General features: G+C 42.0%; 1 protein-coding gene across 2 annotated transcripts in view; it reads right to left on the bottom strand.

The window, feature by feature from the left end:
• The window catches only part of PCED1B (PC-esterase domain containing 1B), a 275,588-nt gene that overhangs the window by 117,421 nt on the left and 144,191 nt on the right, over positions 1–13,976 (bottom strand). Inside the window, exon 5 of one of the 2 annotated variants that reach the window (XR_010835798.1) lies at positions 5,915–5,964. The exons of the other annotated variant lie outside the window; for it this stretch is intronic. The gene's annotated coding sequence lies outside the window, so the exon portion shown is untranslated. Of the gene's footprint in view, positions 1–5,914; positions 5,965–13,976 lie in introns of those variants that run through there. 2 annotated transcript variants of the gene reach the window in all.

Raw genomic sequence — 13,976 nt, 5'->3', positions numbered from 1 at the left:
ATAAAATGGAACTCTCTATTCACATAGAAACAGGTCTGGAAGGGTACCCAGAATGCTCTCTGGGAAAGAAGCAAGATTTGAAAAGGAGAGTGAAGGCTTTACCTTTGAAGTTTGAATTTTTCATAACTTTTGTATGTTATTTATATAATTAAAATAATTTAAAAAATAAGTTTGAGAGAGAAAAATACAAGATAAGTGTCATATTCTCAGATTCGATACCAAGGTTGGAAGTAAGAGAAAATCTCATCTCTCAATGAGATTGTACACATTTTCATGAAACTCAACAACCAGTAGAAAGGGGAGAAGTGATCCTGGCCGTCTTTAGTGATTCCTTTGTAAGAAGCTGTTCCCAGCAGATGTTTTATCGATGACTCACAGCGTGCAGCTCATTCCCCAAGCACTCTCAATTCCCCACCGAGAGTCTTTCCATCTCTGCCTGACGCTGCCTGCCCCCTACTCCACGAAGCTAGCATCTTGTGCCACTGAAAGTTTGTGATCTTTCCTACGGCTGCTGACCTGATATTGATGGGAGATAAATTTTCATTCTTGCCAGTCACCCTGCCAGCCAAGCCCCTAGCCCCTCCTAAAGGAACTAGGTGTACTCACAACTCTTCTGGGGTGACTGGACCCGGCTGAATTCCTGACTCAAGGGCAGTCAAAACATATAGGCTGGTTCACTGTCCATGATATTCTGGCATGAAAAACCTTTCCAAACAAGGATCAGTTGGCTTCAGCCATCTAACTTTCAGGAGTTAGAATTAAGAAACACTGAGAAAAGGGGGCAGTTTGCAGTAAGAGTTGTTCAGATTATGTAAAAGAAAGAGGCTTTGAAGTAGAGCAGAGGCCGTGAGGAGTCATGAGCAAGCTGAACTTGAAAGGAAGCAGAATCAATGTGCACAAGGGTGCTTTAAGAAAATATTGTGAGTAACATGTGAGAAAGGCTTGTGAGTAACATGTGAGAAAGGCAGTTGAGAGTGAAAGAGAATCAGAGATGCCTAGAGGAGCAAACCTGCAGAGAGTAAGCAGGGCACGTTCCAGAAGACCCAGAAACTCCACCACCTGAGCTCCCAGAAGGTTCTCAGCATCTCAATGAGTTCCTCATTGCAGTCCCCTTGAGCCTGGCTCTGACACCATTCTAACCTTCCTGAAACCTGGGTGTTCTGCTTTTCTGGGGTTCTCTGAGACTTGACCATGAGGCTGAGATCATTGTTTCCTCATTTCTATAAGACTAGATACAGCACATTCTTCATTACGTGAGGTGACCTGAGTCTTTTTTTTTTTTGGCTGTGCCGCACGGCATGTGGGATCTTAGTTCCCCAGCCAGGGATCAAACCCGCGTCCCCTGCATTGGAAGCACGGAGTCTTAACCACTGGACAGCCAGGGAAGTCCCTGAGTCTTATTCTTAAAATTTAGAGAGCCGAACTCAAATGGTCCCCTCAGCACAGAAGGTGGAATGGACACAGCTGAGCATCATGGAAAAGGCATGGTCTTCCAAGCACACAGGTCTGAGCTGCAGGCCAGGATCTGCCACGTGTGTGCTGTGGAGCTTTGGGCAGGTTACTTACCTACTTACCTACTTCTGAGACTTGTCCTTCCTGCCAGGAAGTGCCTATTGTTCAGGACTGCCCTAGGCCCAAGAACGGTTTATGTCAATAGCTGGAGTAGTATGCGCCACAGCACTCAGTACAAGTTCACACCCTTCCTTCTCTCTGGACGCTTCCTGTCTTGTGCAGTAAAGCTCGACCTGCCCATTGCCCTTCAGGGACAACAGCTATGGTTAAAACTGTCTGCTTCCTGTCTCCCTGGGTTCTGCTGTTTAACTCCTTTGCGCTCACACACTTAAAGAGTGAAAGTCAATCTGGTCTAAGCCATAAACATGGATTTGTGGTCGGAGTTTGGGCCCATTTCATTTGATAGCTACCAAGAGTTCATTAGAAGAATATGGTCAGAAGCCCACTACAATGCAATCAATTGCACAGGGCATCGGGGACCGGGAGTTACCTTTTTTTTTTTGCGGTACGCAGGCCTCTCACTGCTGTGGCCTCTCCCGTTGCGGAGCACAGGCTCCGGACACGCAGGCTCAGCGGCCGTGGCTCACGGGCCCAGCTGCTCCGCGGCATGTGGGATCCTCCCGGACCGGGGCACGAACCCGTGTCCCCTGCATCGGCAGGCGGATTCTCAACCACTGCGCCACCAGGGAAGCCCAGGGAGTTACCTTTCTTATACCTACCTTCAGTCAGGCTGCCATCAACAAATATTTCTGTGCAAGGTACTGCCAAGATCGGAGGACCACAGCATTGCATGGTGGTGAGTTGTGGTACAGTGCTTGAGTCACAGTAAGTTTGTTTCAAATGTCACTTATTTAGGATTTGCAAATGTATACTGGTTATTTGAACAGTGTAATTAAACATTGTAAAAATGGTGCTTAACTCTCTTAACCAGATCTTAACTAGGACTAAGTAAGATTTAATCTAAAAATGTCTCCTGCATGGGCCCGTAGTGTCCTGCTCCTAGACAGGGCTCATTAAGGATTTATGGACAAGTGACTCAGTAGCTGCTCTGGCTGCTGCAGGAATCAGCAAACATCTGTAAAGCTTGCTGAGCTAAACAGGAGTATCACTATGTAGAATATGGTGGTATTGTGATTATGGTGGGACCAAATTACCCTAAAATCATAACATTTAAGAGGCACCCAAACATATATTCTTCCTGAGAAACTAATCTGCTTATTTTCCCTGCTTGGACCTCTTTTTCCTGCAAGCCTTTAGACTATAATTTTTTTAAGGGACCTGTATAAGTCTCTCTGTATAAATCTCAGAGAAGTAGCTTTCTGTGCCCTGCTGACCTCTTTCTCTCAAAAACAAAACAAGCAAAAGAAAACACAGACCAGAAAACTAAGCATCCTCAATAATCTAACCAGGCAACATGACATATGAACATTCCACAAGCATCATCAACTATTTCTTAGGCATAAAAGACAAGTGCAAATGTACTTACTCCACCAACTTAAAGATCTGCCTTAAAAAAAACAAACCACAGCATCAATAATTCTCTAACAACAAGGAAATGAGGAAATCTTTTATGAAAAACCAATGAGCAACTTGATAGATCATTCACCCTTCCTACCATGCACAGGTGTTCCCCCCAAATATATGTTAAGTCAGTCAGTATAAATCCCAACTTGAATAAAGAACAACATATCTTCTGCAGGAAGATCACTATGACTCTCTGTTCAGTAATGGAAAGTTAGATAAGATAGAGATAACTCTAGAACCTAAAATAATATTTACATCCTCTGGGAGCCCTTGTCATCTGTAATGTAATATACACATATGTTCTGTGCCTTTGTCTAGAGAGCTGTGCAGAACCTGTTTAAATCAGTAAAAACGTTGTTAATTTAAAAAGTGATGGACTGACTTTTCAAATTGAAACCCTTCATATGAGAAGTTCCGTATCAAGGAACAATCCATAACAGCTTGCTTAGGTGGCATCCAAATGCCAGTGCTCAAGGGGAGAAAAATGCATCATCAAGAAAAGGTCAAGCTTGCCACACTAGAGAAAGCCCTCGCACAGAAACGAAGACGCAACACAGCAAAAATAAATGAATTAACTAATAAACTCCTACCCCCCAACATCTTAAAAAAAATAAAAAGGTCAAGTTAAGCTTGAAGAATAAGAAGAAGAAGATATGGCATATAATTACCATCTCCCAACTTGATATTTAGTTGTTAGGTAAGTACCCTCAGAGCAGATAATAGATGGAAAGGAACACCTTAAAGGGGAAGAATCAATAGTACTAAAATTGTTCCAGAAAGAGAATGACTGGGAAACTGCCCTTAGGATCCATACCATGAATTTGGTGTCATTGTAACATCATGTTAAATAAAATCCAGTTATTTCTCCTGATTAAATGACTTGGGATGGGGACCAAGGTGCACCATTTTCTCAGATTTTCACTTTTAAGACCTTTTTCTTCCATTACCATCATCATCACCATCATTATCCAACACTGAAGAAATAACTATGTGTTTCATAAGAGGAGGGGCCCGGAGGGCTACCTGCTAGCACGGTAAGGCTCTTTCCGGGCTGCTTCAGCTCATAGTGTTCTTTCTTTTCTTTGAGAAAAGACCCATCCTGTTCGCTTTGGCAGCCCGTCCGGTCCTGTCCTAGTTTTGGCGTGCTTCATGGGACTGTCATGCCTAAAGCAATTCTCGGCCTTACACAGACTTTCTACGTTTCTCAATTCCTCCAGGACAGCGCTGAGCAGGTCTCAGACATTGATGGAAGTGAAATCAATCAAACAACCCAGTCACTCATGTTCTCCTTTCATGATAAGGATGTTTTCTGTCCAGAATCTCACTCTTCCTTTTCTGTGTCTCAGGCAGTGGTAATGCCATCTTTCCCATCAAGAATCATTACAATGGGGGCTTCCCTGGTGGTGCAGTGGTTGAGAGTCCGCCTGCCGATGCAGGGGACATGGGTTCGTGCCCCGGTCCTGGAAGATCCCACGTGCCGCGGAGCAGCTGGGCCTGTGAGCCATGGCCGCTGAGCCTGCGCGTCCGGAGCCTGTGCTCCGCAACGGGAGAGGCCACAACAGTGAGAGGCCCGCGTACCACAAAAAAAAAAAAAAAAAAAAAAAAGAATCATTACAATGAACATTACAGATTTTTTTTCAGACAAATCATCCTGAGTTTTTCTCTGAAGTCCCTTTGTTTTCTTAGAATTCTTTTGGTTTCCTTCAAGTAGACTTAAATAACTGAGCGGTGTGTGTGCCTGTTTATTGTGCTGTCTCTATGGCAACCATCTTGATGCCTCTTGGAGCTCCTTCTGAGCTCAACAGTGTCTCTATACAGAAAGAGTCATTGTGTGTGGACAGACACCCTGCCTGGCATGATGAGCTCTTGGAAAAGGCAGCCTTTATTTTTACTCAGATATTACTCTGATTAATTATAATGCCATCATTTTCAAACGGCATCTCAAGGAGACAAGCAGAATGAAATAAGTACACCTTTATGGAATTTTAGAGTTGCACAACATATTCATGGTACTAATTATAATCTCCAGAAAACTAAAGTTCAGATAGCCGTCCTTTATCTCCAAATTGCTGGATTTCCCCTCCATCAGACCATGCAGAACTTGCCCGTTCCTCCCAAGCATTCTTGGGAAATCTTGTTCATTCCTCTCTGCCTAGCTGTGGTTAGTAATTAACAAATTAGTTCCATGATTTGTTCATTTATTCATTCAATACTATACCTGCTCCCAAATCCCACTGCGCATTCCAAAAAGGATTTAAGGTAGATTGCCATCCTTCTTGTGGAAAAACAAGGGGGGGGTGTCTTGTTCTTCAGCATTTTTTCACAAAGCCCTTTGTCCCCAGGCTGGACTTTTCTGTTCCTTATCTCTCTCAGCCAAGAACCAAAGCCCGTTCTTTGGAGATGGGCCCCACTTTTCTCTTCTAGGACAGGTTTGAAGTATCTGGTTGGAACGGTGGCTGGGTTATGTCCCCCTCTCCATCTAGTACTTCACTCTGAAGAGAAATGGTTTGTAAGTATCTCCTCTGAGCATAAAACCCACATATACAAAACGTCTGATTAAAAAAAAAAAGAAGAAATTTCAAGCGGCTCTTCTTGCCTAGAAACAGATTAATTGTCCATGCATTTAAAATGAATCCAAATCATGACAAGAAGTATCATGAGCTGGGCCCATGAGAGCTTGTTCACAGAAACTGATAAATAAAAATGTATCCATACATTTTCCACTTATGCTTGTTCATTTCATGTGTGATGTTTCTAGAATGGCTGATCTTACAGAAATAGGTGGAATTTGTTAACTTCACCCCTTTCAATTGCCATAGTGAGTTTTAAATTCCTCCCATCTATGATCCAGCCATACCGTACAACTTTTTCTCATGTCCTCCTGTCTGCTTTAGGAAAATGCCTCTAGTTTTCCTGGGGATGTTTTTCCTATAGGAATAATTCAAAGAAAGAAAATAACTCAGTTGATAAACGTGACCATCTTCGACTTCAAAATGGACATACTCTTTGCCATATGGTGGGAATTATGGAGAGATTCTTTATCATCCCATTATACTCAGCTGTTGTTTACTTTTTGTGAATTGAATGTTGACAATTATAGTTTGAGGGGTTTTTTTAAACAGCATATGCTGAACGAGATAAAATATTTAGAACAACTTACTTTGGACTTAGTAATTACGCTACATTCTTCCAGCCTATTTATGACTAAATTAGAACATTTAGTAATGTTTGGAGACAACTCCCACACTTTGTAAGCACTAAGGGAAAAAAATATAATTTATTTAATTGGTTTTCATTTGAAAGGGAAATAACCCCATTTCAAGCATCTTAGTGTTAGAAAAGGCACTGTGTATTCCCCATGAAAATACACAGATGCTCATACATTTGGGAAATTAACATATATCTTCCACAAGGAAACATATGAAGGCTATTTCATTACATTACAACCATTCCTTTCATGCACATGTTTTTGCAGAATCACTACCAGTCACCTCATCTTGCCCCCCATATACTCTCTACAGAAGCCCGGAACTTCAGATCAGAGATGAGGCTATTAAATTATCAATGGGGCTTCCCTGGTGGCGCAGTGGTTGAGAGTCCGCCTGCCGATGCAGAGGACACGGGTTCGTGCCCCGGTCCGGGAAGATCTCAAATGCCACAGAGCGGCGAGGCCCGTGAGCCATGGCTGCTGAGCCTGCGCATCCAGAGCCTGTGCTCCGCAACGGGAGAGGCCACAGCAGTGAGAGGCCCGTGAACCGCAAAAAAAAAAAAAAAAAAAAAAAATTATCATTGGTCTACAGTGTCACCATAGTGTCAATATGCACTTAAGGAATGCCTCACCTATTATGCCAGGCCTGTGCTGGGCACTTGGATTCTGAGATGAACTAAATATGGTCCCTTCTTCAAAGACCTCATGACTTAAAGGCAGAGTCAAGGAAGAAAATGCACAATTACAACTCTGTAGTGGAGAGGGGGCAGGGAGGGGCACCTAAATCAGCCAGAATGGGAAGGGGTGGCAGCAGGGCACCTGAGAAATATTACCAAGAGCAGGCAACATGTGAGTGAGTAAGGGGGAGAGAGGAGCTTCATGCAGTGATGATCCCCAACTCAAAGGCTCAGAGACAGGAGAGAGTTTCCTTGAGTCAGTGATAGCTGTTAGTTCATTGGCGAGCTGGGGGGAGAGGGGAATCAGACTGAAAAGTTAGGTGCAGAGCAAATGGTGCTGGGCTTTGCACTTGAACTTGACCCTGAAGGCAGTGGGGAGCCCATGAAGGATTCTGCATTTTCTCGGGTGTACCATCTGGTAGGGTGGAGAGGAGCTGGACAGAGGGCAGTCAATGCTGTATGAACCTGAACTAGGACTGTGGCAAAGGGGTGCAGACTTGAATGAGCTCTCAGGGTGGATCGAATGTGTTTGAAGGGTGGGAAATCTTGTTTGCAGGAAAGCCTAGTCAGAAAAACTGGAGGAAAGAAAAAAATGCTTTGTCCCCTTTCCATGCTGCTATGGCTAGGACTACAGCGGAAGGACACATTTTGCTCTGATAACAGATGATTATCCAGCATTTACTGTGACCAGACCTGGTGCTCAGCACTTTACACTGAAGGGGATCAGAAAATGCCACTTTGGCATAAGGATTACTTTGAGCTGAAAGCAAATGAGAAGCAGCAGATGTGGAAAGAGTTCTCGGGCTCTCCCTTGTCTGCCTAAAAGCAGGGCATCAATTTCCCTGTATGAAGGTGTCCTCCCCCACCCCTCCCCCACCAGGAAGGGAAGAGCGACTCTGATCTCTGGAGCTGGAGAGTCAAAACCGAGATGAGTCTGCATAAACAGACCTAACTAAAATAACCCTTATCTTCCATTAGTTCCGCCATATATTACCTCGTCACTTGAAGCCCAAACCTCCTTTCCTTTCTTAAAATGGTATATAAACCCCCGAGTCTAACCAATTCTTTGAGTTTCACTCCTTTTCTGTGAACTCATGTACATGTAAATATTAATAAAAATTGTCTGTGTTTTCTCCTTTTAAACTGCCTTCCTTTAGTTGAACTTGCAGGGCCCCAAAGAGTAAACCTACGAGAGTAGAAGAAAAGTTTTTCCTCTCTGACAATATACATCATCATCTCATTGAACCCTCCATCCCTCTCAGTAAAGAAAGTCCTACTCTTATCCCACTACATCGACGCAGAAACTAAACTAAGAGTGTGAAGCAGCTGATTCAAGGTCAAGCAGCTGATAGGTAGCAGGTCTGGGATTAGGGCTCATGCCTATATGACTACACTGCCAGATCATCTAACAATTATGCTGTAATCCCAACATAATGGGAAGACAGTCTAACAGAGCCAGCAGACATGGAATAGTGTTCCAGGAAATCTGTAACCTGCTACTATCAACAGTAAAGTTAACCATGTAAATATTTGTGTTGTTCTCTGTAGTTCGAATATTAATGTCATTGCGTGAAATACAGTGTGACTCTGGTTTATGTGCTGAATTTTGTTCCCCCCAAATTCATATGCTGAGGTCTTAACCCTGAGTACCTTAGGATGTCACCTTTTTTGGAGATAGGCTCTTTAAAGAGGTAATTGAATTGAAAGAAAGTAATTGGGTGAGTCCTAATCTAATCTGACTAGTGTCTCTAGAAGAAGAGGAAATCAGGACACGGATTTACACAGGGGGAAGACCATGTGAAGACACAGGGAGAAGACAACAACAAAAGGAGAGGCCTCAGAACAAACTACCCCTGTGATACCTTGATCTCAGACTTCTAGCCTCCAGAATTGCGGGGAAATAAGTTCCTGTTGTTTAAACCACTTTGTTATGACTGGCTTAGTAAATGAATACAATCATATAATCTATCTGTGTCATATCAACACACAGTTTTAAAATTCCTATTATGTCCTAGGCACTATTCTAACCTTTTTTCATTTATCTTGAAATAGCAATGATTATCACCCTCGAATAGTGAGTCCACAAGCCGAACCACAGATATTTAAATTCTGTGGTTCCAAGAAAATGAAACAGAAGTCCTTTCAGTTCTGTTAAAGGCGGGGGTGGGGGTGGGGGGTGGTGGTGGGGATGGTGGTGGTGGTGCTGCTGCAGGGGTAACTAAGTGGTCAATTGCTTTAATCTGAAAGAGGAAAGGCAAGCAGCACAGCTCCTGCTGGTGACCTTATTCTGAGCAGGTGAATATTCTCTCCTTAGTGCCTAACTCAGCTGCTTCAGGCTTAACCAAACTGCAGTGACCAAGTTGGTTACATTAATACTATTGTGTACAATGTATACAATTCAATATTTACCCAACCTCAAAGCCCTAAGCCAGTGAGGGAGGCCCCATGGAGAGCCATCTTTGATAGAGAAGGTAAGAAGGGGGTAAACTGAATTCCCCAGCTTATGGACAAAGCTTATGTGAAGAAGATTCAGGAGAGAGTTATGGGGGAGCGGAGGGGAGGAAGAGGGGTGAGATGAGGTGGGGAGCAAAGATGGAGCGCGATATGGTAGCTGCTGCAGGAGAGAAATTTAAAGAAATGGTGAAATGACATTCAAAAAGGTTTTTTGGTGTGTGATATGAGATATACATTCCTCTTTATCTACAGAAACATTAAAGCTATTCTTGTTAAAGGTTGTGCTGGCTATTTGCCTGTTTGCTCTGGACCCATTCCCTGCCTGTGCTCTCTCTGTCTGACTCTTGCGAGCTATGACTCCCAGGCTCTCTCGACCACCAGCTGTATATTAGGCACTGGTGGAGACTGGAGTTTGGGAAGAAAGAAGAAGCTGGGTATCTTCCTCTGCTTCAGGAGGCATGTCTGGCCACAGCGGCAACTCCTGTGTGGCTCCAGCTCTTGCCCAAATTAGGCCCTTATGATATTAGGGTCTACCGAGTGGTCCCAGGTCCTGGGCTCAGGTAACACCACTTTTCTATTTGTTCCTCCAGCCCTAGGAATGGATAGTGGCTTCCCAGTTGCTAATTTTCGGGTTGCCTCATCTACCTAGGTTATTCTTTCAACTCCTCTTTGTAACTAACATCTTTGTAACTAATTCCCTGTGTTTAATACCCTCTATTTAATAACCCTTGTGTGGATTTTGTTTTTCTGGCAGACCCCGATTGATACAGAGGAGAAGCCTCTTTTCTCTCCTCCTGGTTTCTATAATGAGGATTTCCTGAAACACAGGCTTTGCCCCTTTACTTATTCCGTTCCTTGGATCAGCTCTGCTTCTTCCTTTTTGGGCTCTGGAGTGAGTAATCTGATCATAATTTTGGAAGAATCACTGGGCGCATTGGATCAGCTCCACTTCTTCCTTTTTGGAGTGAGCCTTCCAAGAGAGCACAACATCTCTCTGTATTGAAAGTCTTGCCTGGGCAGGCCTGCTCTGGTCCAGCAAGTGCCTGCATATGGGCAAGTCTGTCTAATTTCAGCCCATTTGACCGCCAGACCTAAAGCCTAGTCTTCCAGCCTGGTCTCTAGCAGTAACAAAGGTGATTCCATTTGCTCTACCTTTGTTATATTTTTTCAACTTGTTCAGAACCCAGCATGGGGAAGAGGAGTACTGTTTGAGGCTTCTTCAGGGACCTTAACATTATTCATAAATTCTTTTGGAACTGAGTTTATGGGCCTTTTTTTAAGATGCTACAATAGCAGAGAAAGGCCTAAAGGCATGAGCACCTGGGCTTAGATGATTGGACAAAGTTCCCCTCCTCAGCAACTTCTGGAACTCTCCAGTTGGGCTCACATGTGTCCATGGATCATCCCTGCTTATTGCTCACTTCTCAACTCTGCAGTCCCTCCCCTGACAGGTCTACAGTGCCATTGAGCTAGATTATTGTTCCTAATGCCACATTAATGTGGCCAAAATTAATATCTGTCCATGAGGTTGGAATCCCACCATATGTTGTTGCTGTTACAGGTAGAGTCCTGCTGTATTTGGGTGTCAGTAAAGCTGACTTCTACTATAAGGCTCCTCCTGATTTCTAGAACCACCAGCACCCTGAACTCCCAAGGCCAGAGAACTTCCCCCCTCATAACATGTTCTCCTGTAGCAGTCCCTATAATTCTCACTGTAATCTGGCTGCTTTGGAACCACTGGCATGCTTTGAAAACACACACACACACACACACAAAACTAATCCCCTAGGGTGTACATGGTTCAAGTCTTTTTCCTTGGAGGCTCCTCAGCTTCAGTGTAAATGAAGGATTCAAATACATGTACCAGGGGATTGTTATCTCCACACTTCACTCTCCAGAAGCATCTGAGTCTCAGCCATGAACTTGTGTCAATGTATGTTTTAAAAGTTGAACCCAAGGTGAAGAGTTCTGCCCTCTGGACAACCCCCTGGGGTCCTTCTCCATTCTCCATTTTATTTGATCAATTTACATGAGTTTGGTGGAAAAAAATTTGAGCTCTTGGAATGAAGTCAGATAAGAATATCCTACAAAAGAGCATATTTGTTCACAGTTCTACTTAAGCCCCATGATGGGGTCAAGGTTCCAGGTCAAGAGGTAGCTAAACTGAGGAACGGATTAGTTTGGGAATCTTCAGTCACCATAGATGGGAAAGTAAATTGGTGCAACCACTGTGGAAAACAGTATGGAGAATCCTCAAAAAATTAAGAATAGACTACAATATGATCCAGCAATTCCACTCCTGGGTACTTACCTGAAGAAAACAAAAACGCTTATTCGAAAAGATATATGCACCCCTATGTTCATTGCAGCATTATTTACAATAAGCAAGATATAGAAGGGCCCTACGTGCCCATCAATAGATGAATGGATAAAGAAGATGTGGTATATACATTTACAATGGAATATGACTCAGCCATAAGAAAGGAATGCAGTACTGCCATTCGCAGCAACGTGGATGTAAATGGAGAATATTAAGCTAGGTGAAATAAGTCAGACTGAGAAAGACAAATACTGTCTGATTTCACTTATAAGTGCAATCTAAAAACAAAACAAATGAACAAACATAACACAGAAACAGAGTTATAGATACAGAGAACAAATTGATGGCCCCCTGAGGGGAGGAAAAAAATAGGTGAGGGAGATTAAGAGGTACAGACTTCCAGCTGCAAAATAAATGAGTTACTGGTATGAACTATACAGTGTGGGGAATATAGTCAATAACTATGTAATATCTTTGTATGGTGACATATCCTAATTAGACTTATGGTGGTGATCATGTTGAAGTGTATAATAATATCAAATCACTATGTTGTATAACAAGAACTAACACAGTGTTGTAGGTCATTTATACTTCAAAACAAAAACAAGCAAACAAACTCATAAAAAAAGAAATCAGATTTGTGTTTACCAGAGGTGGGGGGTAAAGGGCAGGGGAATTGAATGAAGGTAGTCTAAAGTTACAAACTTCCAGTTAAAAGATAAAGTACCAGGGACGAAATGTACAACATTTACATGTTGTACATTTACAATGTACAATTTACATTGTACATTGTACAACAATGTACAACATGATAAACATAATTAATGCTGCTGTGTGTTATATATGAAAGTAGTTAAGAGAGTAAATGTCAAGAGTTCTCATCACAAGGAAAAATATTTTTTCTATTTCATTAATTTTACATCTGTACAAGATGATGGATATTCACTGACTTATGATCATCATTTCATGATGTATGTAAATCGTATCATCATGCTGTACACCTTAAACGTATACGGTGCTGTATGTCAATTATATCTCAATAAAACTGGAAGAAAAATATATACATAATGTCCCAAAACCTAAACCAAAAACCAAAAAACAAAACCGTAACCACAATATAACTATCACACTAAAAAGAAAAAAAAAATAATTATTTTAATGACATAAGATATCTAGTCAATGTTTACGTTTCTCCAAATTTAATTTTTATAGGTATTTGATCAAATCAGGATCCAAATATGATGCATTACATTGCAATTAGTTTATATGAATCTTTTAATCTATAGGTTCCATCTCTCTTTTTCTTTCTCTCTCTCTCTCTTCTTTCTCTTAACTTACACGTGAAAGAAATGGTCTTGCCTGTTGAGTTCCCCACTCTCGATTTTGCTGATTGTGACCCCAAGGTGTCATGTGACATGTTTTTCAAATCTCCTGTTTTTTATCTCAGAGTGGTATTTGATTCAAGAATCCTGAAGAGATTTGATTCTTCTAGCAAAGAACACTTCAAAAGAAGTAATAATGTGTACTTCTTTTTGGAAGGGTCTGGACATCCCTTTTGGAGAAGTTTCATCCACTGATGATCGTGGATTAGATGATTTCCTTGAGGGTGTCAAAATGAGAATATTCTAATTCTGTCTCTCATTCATTTATTAGTTGAAATTCTCCTAAAATGAGAGATTTCCCCTCGTAGTTATCCTGAGGTACAGTTTATACATATAAAGGCAGGATAAATGCTTGATTCTTTCTCTTTATTTGCCATTAAAAAAAAATAGATGCATGATTCTCTAGGATCGTGTCCAGAGGTTACCAGTGAAGGTGTTCATTGTGATTGTTTAATTTGTTTGATTTTTGTTTTCTGAGCGCAGACTCTGAAGCCCAGTTTTGCCACATGACTCTGAGCTAAGCATTTACCCTTACCTTCCTCGTTTGTCAATTGTAAACGTAATGGTGTCTTCATCACAGGGTTGTTCTGAGGATTGAATGAGAATATATACAGCACTTGGAAAAATGCTTGGCATATAGTTAGCCCAAGTGTAAGTGTTCCTGATTATTAGTGATATCATTGTTGTATTTAAATAGTCTTGAATGGATTCTAGGCAATGGTATTTTGTTTGTTTGTGTGTTTGTTTGCTTTATTCTATGAGCACAGAGAGTGGTCCTTGGTATAAAATAATGTATCATGGCCCAGAGTATCGAGTGGCACGTCAATTTTAAAAAAATTTGTATTTTATATTGGAGTATAGTTGATTTACAATGCTGTGTTAGTTTCAGGTGTACAGCA

Source organism: Kogia breviceps, chromosome 12, assembly GCF_026419965.1.
Source record: "Kogia breviceps isolate mKogBre1 chromosome 12, mKogBre1 haplotype 1, whole genome shotgun sequence".
In the NCBI taxonomy this organism is placed as follows: Eukaryota; Metazoa; Chordata; class Mammalia; order Artiodactyla; family Physeteridae; genus Kogia; species Kogia breviceps.
The sequence above is the reverse complement of the archived record's forward strand: the minus strand, read 5'-3'. Positions and strand labels throughout refer to the sequence as shown.